A 12,442-nucleotide genomic window follows, 5' to 3' on the forward strand; every position below is an offset into this window, starting at 1 on the left:
AACTACTGATCTAACACCACCTGTTCCTTAAGTGTAGGTTATTCCCTCCTCCTCTTTCAATGAGTCTTCATGTGTCTCTCTAGGGTATGTAACATTATAGGAGACGCCTGCAGACGTCCCCCTCTGCCAGTTTCCCCTAATCAGTGAGTGATTGTGCCCATGTCCCTCTTCATTTGTGCTAAGTGACATATGCAGGTTTTCCACACTTGCTATGAATATGGTTGCTATTGATACAGTGACATATTTGGTGTGCTAGATTTTTATTTGGCTTTAGTTTTCTATCTTGCCAGAGCAGTACATGAAATCTGACTTCCATAACCTAAGCCATACTTTTCACCTGCTTTTATAGAAGATAGGAAGCACATTTTTTAAGGAGGTATAAAACTTGTGTATTCATGATGACTCCTATATTCATATAATACAAGGATAAAATAACAGTACTATATAATGGTTAGATATATACTTTATTAATCCCAAGGGGAAATTCACATAATCCAGCAGCAATATACTGATGCAAAGAAACAATATTAAATTAAATAGTAATAAAAATTAAAAAGAATTAAAATAAAATTAATGTTCGCATTTACTCCCCCGGGTAGAATTGAAGAGTCGCATAGTGTGGGGGAGGAACGATCTCTTTAGTCTGTCAGTGGAACAGGACAGTGACAAAAGTCTGTCACTGAAGCTACTCCTCTGTCTGGAGATGACCTGTTAAGTGGATGCAGTGGATTCTTCATGATTGACAGGAGTTTGCTTAGTGCCCGTCGCTCTGCCACAGATGTAAACTGTCCAACTTTAATCCTACAATGGAGCCTGCCTTCTTAACAAGTTTGTCCAGGCGTGAGGCGTCTTTCATCTTTATGCTGCCACCCCAGCACACCACCGCGTAAAAGAGGGCACTCGCCACAACTGTCTGGTAGAACATCTGCAGCATCTTACTGCAGATGTTGAAGGATGCCAACCTTCTCAGAAAGTATATTCTGCTCTGAGCTTTCTTACATAGAGCATCAGTATTGGCAGTCCAGTCCAATTTGTCATCCAGCTGCACTCCCAGATATTTAAAGGTCTGCACCCTCTGTGTGGTACCTTAGTGGTATTGACTCTCTGCATCATTAGCTTTGGTTTGATTCTTAGCCTGGTTACTGGCTGTATGGAGTTGACCCTCCCAGTGTAAGTGGGATAATCAAGGCAACCAGGAGAAAACAAACTTTTATAACTTTATTTGAGAAAAGCTAATTTGCAGGTGTAAGGACTGTACTCTGTATGTGCTTGCCACCCTGCCCCTAGAGCTGTCTGTCTATCATCTATCTGCCAAAGCCTCAGCAATTGAAAGGTAGAGAATACAGTGTATGGCTAAGATAACAAGGTCATATCAAGCACATAATCCGTGGCTGCAAAGCCGTTATTTACTTAAAACTATTTTTGTTAAGGATAGGATACATATTCAACAATATAGGAGTCATGCTGCAACACATACAATAGGAAATGTATTCAACATCAAAATACCGCATTATCTCCATATTTATAAGGTAGTATGTGGACCATGTTCTTATATTCTAAGGAACAAAGCATTCAGCTGATCTCCATTTAACCCTATGAACACTGCTGTAAAGGTCAATAGTCATCACTCATAAGCAGCAGGCGGCAGACAGGAAAGATGCAGAAGGCACTTGATGCCTAGGTTGGTGGGCAGCAGTGCAGACAAATGGGAACATGACAGCTGCCTTTGTTGAGAGTTAACTAGTGAGGGATAATAAATGAAGAGGCAGATGTTGCTGCGTTATGTTCAGGAAACAGAGGCAGGCAGTTGAACAGCAATTCTACAAGTCGGGGGGAAATTGAAAAAGAAGAAAAATAACCAGGAAAGTTGCTGAACTGGCTGATATAACTCAACAGTCACCATCCAGAAAATAAGAACGGCTTCAGAGAGACTGGAGAACTGCTAAGAGAGGACAGGAGTGATCCACACACACACAAAAAATTAGACCTACCACAAAGGGAAATATGATGAAGAATGATAAAATAAAATAAAAAGGAAAATCCCTAAACAGTTACTCTGGTACACCTACTCAATCTGGGAGTTTAGTCCCAAAGCTAATAAAGCCCTGCAAACTAACAATAACAAAAGTCAATTCTTTTCTGATTTTTCAGCAGAGCACCAACAAGCACATTTTTCTTACAGTCCAGATTGTAAAGCTTTGGTGACATCATGATTAAAGTAAAAAATCACTACATAAAATGGAGGAAACTAAACAAAAACACATTTCTCTCCTCAAAATTGATTAAACTATTAGTATTTTGAGACAACATTCTGAAAGCAATGATTAATCAGACGAGGAGTTGCCCATTAGGAAAGCATTAGCACCAGTCAAACATAACAGTTCTAAAGATCCTCTTTGAAAACCAGTACAATTATAATATGAGTGATTCAGGTGCACATGCCTTGTAATTCTGTGGAATCAGAGCTATCACACTGCTCTTACTATGTGACCAAAACACTGTGGGTTTAACTTTCTCAAGCTAGACCTACAGCTACCTCTAAACCTCTAAAATCAGACCAGCAGTGGCAGTTAAAGCATATTATTTTTCCTGACATTTACTGTATTCTCCCACAACGCCTTGCATGGTTTCCCATTAGACTGACAGCACATTCATTTCAATTTTCACCACCCACCTGGCACTTCAAGGTGGCACCGACAAACCTGTAATGTGTTGGGTAGGAAGTGAGAAAACAGCTGTTGATTTTTTCAAGTTGAAATACTAACTTTAGTCTCGAAATTATCACTCATGAATGCAAACTAGCATTGAAAAACAGTTGAATATTGCAGCATATCTTTAACTCTCCTGTGTTTCATAACCTGTAGTGTTTTCTCAAATAATAATTTGGCTAATTAAATATTGAAAATGTAGTATTGTATACTCCTAAATGAGATAAACATGTCACATTAATACAGGTGGACGTTCTACATTTTCTTTTGATCTTTCTATCCTCTTTATAGCTTCATTTGCCAACAAAAAGGCCTGCGCTATGCACCAGCTACTTCTTGTCTCTGCCGCTCGTGTTGTGAAGAGGGGGGCTGAATGCACCCCAAGGAGGCATGGTCACTCCTTCGACACCCCCTCTTAAACGGTGATTCAATGGGAAACAAATATAGTTTTTTACCTCCTCTTTGTTTGATCAGCTGCTGGCTTGCTGCTGCTGCTGCCGTGCTGTGTGATCTGCATCTCGCGAAGCGCACTTCTGTCATATCACCTATGTCCAAATATTCAATCTCTTTTCACTTTTACCTTTTCATCAATATCACATTGAATTTTGATTCCGTGTTTGGAGTTACATTGTGATAACGCAACGTATAACTGCCCGTGAGTGAATATCTTTTCTTTCTCCCTACAAGAAATGTGTCTGACAATAGTATTCACACAACTGAGAGATGATTAAACTGTGTGCGTGGTTATGTGGGCAGGAATTTTCCAAATATCTTTGCATAAGCTCTTAAGTCTCACGGGGCTTCTGGCTCCAGGCATGGATACATCTCTTGGCACGAAGACTTGTCTCGCGGGACATGAAAGTGTCTCTCTGAGACAATGACATCTCGTCTCCTTCTAAGATTTTTCTTTTTTACAATAGAGAGATACAAACAGCATGTGAAAACAGAAATCTCTTGAATACTATTTTATAGAGTTGAGATTTAAACCACTTTGCAAATTTCAAATTACTCATTCCCTTTAGGATTATTGAGTCCAGTATAGAAGTACCAAGTATGATGACATGGTCCATAAAACCAGAAATACTGTGGGACATCAATTTTAGTATGAAGTATAATCTGAAGTTATTTATTTAAAAAAAAGTGGAATGATTGGAGAAAATGGTCACGCACTTTTAAACCTTCAGTGATGAGCTTTCATGTGCAGATTGCTAATTTGTATTAATCGAGTGACAGAGAATTCAGTTTTGGGATTTTGCAGCAAGGTAGCAAGACTTAGAAAAGTCCGATAACACTAAGGATCAAGAGTAGATAGTAGTCAGTCTTGCTTAATTTGTTTTGCCTTGTGTTTGGTGAATTTGCAGAAATGCTTTGGAACTTTATCATACTCAGTGAAATGCATTGAAATCAATGCGGTAGAGAAACTGGATTAGCTTTAAGTGGATTATAATTGCTCAATGGTCTTTTAAGTGTCCATGAGGGCTTGGGAAGCATCTGCCAGCTATATTGGACTATGCAAGATCACTAAATTCAAAGTCATTTTCAAATCTAGATTCAAAAGCAAAAAAAGGCCCCCAATGCCATAATTAGGTCTTGCCTTTCAACTCTAGCCTCAGACTTCCTAGTGTCCAAGATGTGCCTTTCTCCAAATTATAAGACTCAAAAAGGAGAAAGCCCAGACTTAAAACAATACTTAATAGTCTTCAGTTAATTTTCAAGAAGGATGAGGGGAACCATAAAACTTCTCATCCAAAAATAAAAAAATAAGTAAAAAAAGGGTGTGCATAAAAATAACACCCAGAATAAGCAAAATCTTTGGAAATCCCATTAATCAAAAATTCACATAAACAGAGCAAAAATACTCAAAGAAACAGAAAAGACAAAGTTCACATACAGTTCTTAATGTTGATCTATAGAACCTGACTTGGAGTCAGGACTATAACAAAAGGGGATTTAAGATAACCAAAAAGTGCCACAGAAACAGGCCAGGGTCTTCACTGGCCTGTCCAAAATAGCCTTAATCCAAATCAGCGAGCCTCCGAACAACTAGCTACAGGCTTCGTCTTAACCAGGCTCAGAAATGGAGAAACTGGCTTTTAAAGTTCAACATATATTTTAAAGTCTTAAAATATCACAAATATCTCACAAAAATTGGGAAATCATTAAAAACTCTGACCAGTAGAGAAAACCCAAAGTGACGAATCTTTATAAATTAAGTATTTCTATTCATAAATGTAAAAAATTATAAAACATTATCAAAAGAGAGAAAAGGGAGTTGCCTAAAAGCAAAAATAATCAAGAATACAGAAAATCCTCCTGAAAAAAATAACATTCACTATTAATTCCTATAACTACAATGTAGCACTGTATGAGATCCTTTTCTCTGGTTCCTAAGTAATCAGAGGGTGGTCTCAAGGGTGGTGATGCCAGGGTGACCCCACCTCTTGGGGGTACCACCCATAAAATACATTGAATATCACATTTAGAGTGATGGTACAAAATAACAGAATAACAAAAAATATAGAAAAGCGAACAACAAATACAAACCAGGGAATAAACCTTGGCTGTAATATAACATTGAAATATATAGGCAGAGGGCAGTCTTCCAAGTGAAATGGCACAGTGACCCACCACATCAGACTTTCTTTAAAGGTGAGATGGCACATAACTAAATACACTAATTCAAACATAAGCATACTATATACCTGTGACGGATGGCCGGAGACCATGCCTGGACGGGACACCCCTTAACCACATCTGTCGGGGGGACAAGGGTGGGAAGCCCAGTATCTCCCCCTGGATGCTAGATGGCAGCCTCCCTGGGTTGCATCAGTGCCGCAGACTCCCCCAGAGCTTCATGGGGGTTGGAGGGGGTTCAACAACAGGAGTGGCTGGCCTCTTTTGGGCACTGGTTTCGCCTTACCCGGAAGTGCAACCGGATGTCGGCAATCAACCACCTGGAGCACTTCCGGGTGCCTGATAAAAGGAATCCAGAGACCACCAGTCAGAGGCCAGAGTCGGGTAAGGAGGAAGACAAGGTTGTCTGGGAGGAGTGGTGGTGCCAGAGAGAGAAGAAGTGTGTTGTGCTTTACTTGTGTGCTTCAATTGCTTGGGACTGTGTTGTGTCTGTGGGTACGGGGAAGGCATAGTCTACAGACGAAGAAAAATAAAAGTTTGTTTATTTTACACGTGCCTCCCGTGCCCAATCTGTGTCGGGTCGGGCGCTATACAGCATCCAGTCTTGCAATACTGTACACACCAAATAAGAAAAAAACAAAACAATATTCAATAACACAACATTTGAGTAACAAAAGGATCAAAACAAATGAAACTACACTTACATCAGGGTTCAAATGACAAACAGAGTCTGGAAACTACATTATTTGTGTGACTATCTTGTATTACCATGGCTGCCTGCATATCACAAGTCACATGACATGTGCCACTACTGTGCATTATATTCAACACAATTAAGTGTCAGTACCTATAAAAACCAGAAACACAAAATGGCAGTGCCCATAAAAAACAAAAACACAAAATGATGGCACCCAAGGAAACATCATCTTAACAATGACCATCATAATTATCATCATAATGGTAAAATTCTAAACAGATGACAAACCAAAAGTCAAAAATATGATTACATTCTTGATTAATGTGGTCAAAAATAAAGGAAACTATTCATACTGTAGACATGAGACAACTGTGACAATTTGAAACACTGCTAGAGGCTGCTTGATGAACAAAGATCCAACAAAATCTGTTATTTCACCAGTACGTGCTGGGTGTGTTTATTAGCAAAACTTAATAAGTTGTCTGAATCTGGTCTGTTGGGCTCCTGAATAAAATAAATGTGTATAGAGAAAAATAATTGTACAATGTCTGCAAATAACTAGCAGAGTGGAGGCTCAGGAGTAGAACACTGTCACTTCCAGGGACCATTGCTAATCTATCAATCTTCTTCTTCCATTTCCTTTTATTCTCTCTTCAGTGTACAGTATTTGACCAGGAAGGAAGTCCATTATTTTTTATTCCAGTCTCCCTGGGCTGAGCTGCCTCCTTGAAACATCTTCTGGGGTATACATTATCTTGAAACAAGTGCAAAACAGGTTCTGGGCCTTCTAGATCTCTCAATGTCCATTCCCAGAGATTTTGGAATGAAATTTGACATGTGAATAAGGTTAAAAAATGATTTAGATAGATAGATAGATACTAGATAATGGGGGTAGTGTCCTTCGAGAAAATCACACAAGTGCTCTTCAGAAGGAGGGTCCTTTTGGTCTAGATTTCCAATGCCCTCTTTTGAATGACTTGGGTCTCACACAAAATGTCTTTATTACTACAGTATATGCTTCTTTAAGCATATTGAAAAACTCGTGAAAAGTTTGATCATGTTTTCCACAAAAACTAATGTTTTTCAAAGCATACGGTGCACCTCTATGATCTCAGTGTACAGAGGTGGCCAACAGTAGTCTGCTCATCAGTAGCACAAAACACATCTTTGCAGTCTTGTAAGCTGTGCAATGATGCATGCTGTCAAAGGCTTTACATAAAATAAAGATTGATTTCTGCAATTCACCAGCAGGTATTGTGTAGCCATGTAATTTATTGGTGGCAGATACTAAACTGTTGCTTGGGTAATCAGTTCTAAATATAATACCAATCTTTTATTATAATTTCCATTTTAATAGTTGCAGATTAGATGCATAGATATGAAATTTATGTTTATTTGTGATTATATTTTATATTAAGGGCAGGTGCAAAAATCTAAATAATTAAACCACTACCACAATATAAAATTATCACAGCTCAATCTGTATTTCTCAAAAATATGAATATAGGGGATCATGGGGTTTTTTCCGAAGCTAACTTGATTGATTCTGTCATTAATAGAGGATTGAAGATAAATAGGACAAAGACAGAAAATATGAGGTTTAATGATGATCAGGATTCAAAAGATAGCCTGTATAGTGAGCTATTGAAAGGAATGATTAAGTTTATACAGTATATCTAGGAACAGTGGTAGCCCATGATGGAAAATTAGAAGCAAAGATAACCCACAGAGTGCATCATAGATGGAACAACTGGAAGAAGGTATTAGAGATATTGTGTGATTGATGAATTAAAGCTTAGATTAAAGGTAAGGTTTTAAAGACAGTGGTAAGACCAGCAATGATGTATGGAGCTGAGACATGAATAGTAAAGTGAGTACAGGAGAAGAATTAGATGTGCCAGAAATGAGAATGTTGAGATGGGTGAGTGGAATTACAAAAAAGGACAGAATAAGAAACAAGACAATCAGAGGTATGATAAAAGTGGAAGAGATATCTAAGAAAGTACAGGAAAATAGGCTGAAGTGGTATGGACAGGTGATGAGGAGAGACATGAGCAAAAGAGTGATGGGAATGGAAGTACAGGGGAAGAGAAATTGAGAGAGGACAAAGCAGAGGTGGATGGATAAAGTAAAAGAATATCTAAAGGAAAAGTGCTTGACTAGCGAGAAGGTGCAGGACTGAGTTGTTTGGAGAAGTTTGATCAAGAACATCAACCTCACATATAGGAGGGAAAAGATAAAGAGGAAGAAGAAGAAGGGAATCTTTTGCCAAAGTATCCAGTTTATATGGACGTGCCACTGTTTTTTCTATTTCTTTGTTCACCTAAATTTTTCTTTCTACGTATGGTTTGCAAAGTTCAAACAATGTTCAACTGCTGTGTGGCCAATATCTTTACATACATAATTGAAAGATGATTTTTTATAAGATAGTGCTCAGAGAAAATAATGAAAAAAGTAGAGAAAAGGTCAAACACTCCATCTAATGAAAATGCACTAAATTGTAATAGTCATTAGCTACAGTATAAAATGGGCTAACTTAGCATTTGTGTAAGTTCACACTACTCACTATTGTGAACCTGGTGTGAGTTTCTTATCACAACAACCTCTTCAGTATCACAATACCCACGGCTGAATTTCACCCAAAAATATCAAAAAATACATCCACAGAAAGTTGCTGAAAATGCGATGCAGTAAAGTATTTGGTACTGGTTGTACCAGTCAGGAAGTCATTAAATACAGGAGATAAAATTACAAATGAACTCACAACAAATATTGAGAAAGCAAATAAAAGCAAAGCTTGGTTGCTGTAATCTGTTGATTAGGCACTTTTAGACATATTTGTTGTGAATCAAAAATAATCCATCCATCCATTATCCAACCCGCTATATCCTAACTACACGGTCACGGGGGTCTGCTGGAGCCAATCCCAGCCAACACAGGATGCAAGGCAGGAAACAAACCCTGGGCAGGGTGCCAGCCCACCACAATCAAAAATAATGTTGGCTTTATTTATATTGTAATCACACTCTACCCCTACACCATGAAAATCCACTGTACCCCCTGCTACAGTTGGTTTTCCCTGGCATCTCCTTGCTTTGCAGTTGAGTTATATAGATATTGGAGTGTGAGTGTAAAGAGTCCTGTTTGCAGCATATACAGTATTTATTTTATTAATTAACTTAACAATATTAATGCAATTCAAATTCTGACATGGTTTTCAAATCATAGTATCTTGAGTCTATGCAAATTTTTAGCATTTTGGTATACAGTTGAATACATTCTTCATCCCACATTGCAGAAGAAGACAAGTATGAAACACTTCTCTTAGTCAGGTAAAAAAAGAAAAAATATGAAACAAAAGAATTGAAGGGAAAATTCCATACCAAAAGGCATCCTATGTTTAACTTGTTGAGAATTGAAGGGAAAATTCCATACTAAAAGGCATCCTATGTTTAACTTGTTGGCATGGACACTGTTTATTGCTTTTTGACAGGGTATGCACGGACTGAATGGTAACACAACACACGCACAAACTGGTTTAGCAGAAAGGGTGTGATGAGTGAGAGGTCTTTGTCATAATTTAACACGTCTGCTATGTTGAATAGCAACCGTTAAGAAGATGATCATTTCACAGTCAGTGGAACCACTGGAAAATGACAGTGCTAACAACCTCCTGTAGTGTGTGTATCAGTAAGGAATATGCAGCTTTGGTTGGCTCCTTTCTTACAGGGAGAATATCTGGTGTCAATATATAGCAGTAATAGTAGTAGTGGAATCCTCCAATTCAATTCAATTCATTTCTCTTTATTTTTGTATTGTGCTCTTCACTGAGTGCAGCCTCAGAGTGTTGTAACAAGTTCACAGGTAAAATGCAATTACAAATTACTATTTATATAAAGCTTACACAGAAAGATACAGAGATGTTTAAACACACAGTAAAACAAAGCCGTTCCAAACACACTAATATCTGTACATTGACATTATTTCTGAACTTTGGCTATTTGACAATAGATGAGAGAAAAGCAGTAGGTTCTCTGGAGAAAATACAGTTCTGGAGGGTTCATGGTCAATTACAATAGACAAATGAAAAAAAGGAATGTTAGTTACAGCCAGTCCTGCTGAACTCAGTTTATCATCTCAATGCTGACTTTTCAAATCATATTATCTTGAATCTATGTAAATTTTTAGCATTTTGGTATACAGATGAATACATTCTTCATCCCACATTGCAGAAGAAGACAAGTATGGAATGCTTCTCTTAGTCAGGTAAAAAAAGAAAAAATATGAAACAAAAGAATTGAATGGAAAATTCCATACCAAAAGGCATCCTATGACAATAGATGAGAGAATAGCAGTAGGTTCTCTGGAGAAAATACAGTTCTGGAGGGTCCATGGTCAATTACAATAGACAAATGAAAAAAAGGAATGTTAGTTACCTCCAGTCCTGCTGAACTCAGTTTATCATCTCAATGCTGACTTGGGCGCCACTTCCATCTTATTATGTGGTGCTGGTACAGTTAATAACATGACAATAGTTAGTTATCATCTTTCATCCTAAGTGATCACTTGATCACTTTCATGATGAAAGCTGTGATAGATTGACAAAAACTTTTAATAACACAAACAAATAGATTCACCAGTTCATTTTGTGGTGTAAGTCCTTAGGGGTTGCAGTTGTACAAGTTCAGTCTTATAGTTGGGTGCCACACATCTCTTATATTGTAAATTAGTGCATCAACCTGTGGTACACGTGCTTTGTTAGGGAAATAACAGTTGAGGTCTACTGTGTTGCTAACAATATACTGTAAGTAACAGCATCAATAATCATACATTACTGTACCAGAAACTAGAAATGCTCTAACTGATAAATCGGTTTTCATAAGTCACGTTTGATACAAAGTAGAAAGTTGTTATCACTGCTATCTCAGGGCTCCTAAAATCTGAACTCAGTTCACAGCCCAGGCACTGTCTTTGTGCAGTATGAGTATTCTTTGGTTACTTAGGCTTCTTCCATTGCATCCCCAAGATTTGCTCATTGACAAGTCTAAACTGTACCAATATGAATCGGTGTCCAGTAGGGGGCTCTGTGATGGAATGACTTTCTGTCCAATGTTGATTCCTGTCTTGGGCTTGTACTTCTGGGGTGGACATAAATTGTATGTGACCATGTAATGAAAAAACAGGCTTCAGAAACTTTCTGGATAACTACTTAATAAAATCAAAATTTGGATTCTGCATTAATTTAGAGGGGATATGCAGAAAAGTAATTGTGTTCTAGTAATAGTATTTAAGATGGGGTCATTCATCTGTATTTTTAATCTGCTTGTTCTGGGGTGTCTTTAAAAACTTTAGCACTTTTTAGGAGCTTAGCGCAACCCCAGCCAATAATGCCATTACCTTAATATATATTTGTAAGATTGAAAGGTGGGGTGTCCCCTATGAAGTTTTTACACAGTCGCAGAAATGAGTTTTCGGGATCTTAAAGTTCAAAGGCTGGAAGCCTAAGTCCACTAGACCAGTCTGATGTCTCTCAAACATCAGTTGATAGATGCCTAAGATCAGGGGCTAAAGCCCTTAGACTTATTCCATTAGAGAATCCTGGGAGGTTGGAGCCTAAGCACAGTAGTATCAGGTTTGATACAGACATCACTTACACTCAACAAAGGCCAAACTTGGAGGCACTGGTCAATGTAACTTGAAATCCTCTGGGATGTAGGAGCAAATTGGGTAACTCAGAGAAAACCCACAAGGAAACAGAAAGAGCATACACACTTTACAGAGACAGTGATTGATTCGTGTAGCTGTGAGGCAAGAATACACAGTAGACCGATGGTCCACCAAGCCAAACCTTCAACCCCAACTTCATCTCAGGCAATTTTTAATTCAGAAATTGCAAAGCAGGTTATAGTTGAGGTGTTAGCTCTATGACATTAAAATTGTGAGGTCTGCTTAGGCACTAACAAAATTATAGTGTAGTGCTCTGACTTGTAATATAAGGTGCAATGGGATATTTGGAAAATTACAGTGTACTTGTAACCACCTTCTATAATGACCTATAAAAAGGGAATATCAAACTTTAAGTACAGTCATTCAGGAAAACTTTAACACAGAATGCAGTGAAAGTCTTATTTGCTTGTCCAACCAACACTCAGCATGTCTCCATTCTCCAGTAAGCGGGGCTGATGCATTTATTTGGGTATCAAGTGAAGATTGATTTCTCATGAAAATTCTTTGAGTTAGAGATAATTTACTTTTAAAAATAATCTTACTATTGCTGTAATGGGCACCAACATAATTTTACAATGGCCAAAATGCAAGTCTATAATGGTGGGAAAGAATCAACACTGTAACAGACCCTAACCTAACCAAGAAAGCAGGTTATTATATAGCATCTCTACTTAGA

The sequence above is a fragment of the Polypterus senegalus genome, chromosome 7, assembly GCF_016835505.1.
Source record: "Polypterus senegalus isolate Bchr_013 chromosome 7, ASM1683550v1, whole genome shotgun sequence".
Lineage (NCBI taxonomy): Eukaryota > Metazoa > Chordata > Cladistia > Polypteriformes > Polypteridae > Polypterus > Polypterus senegalus.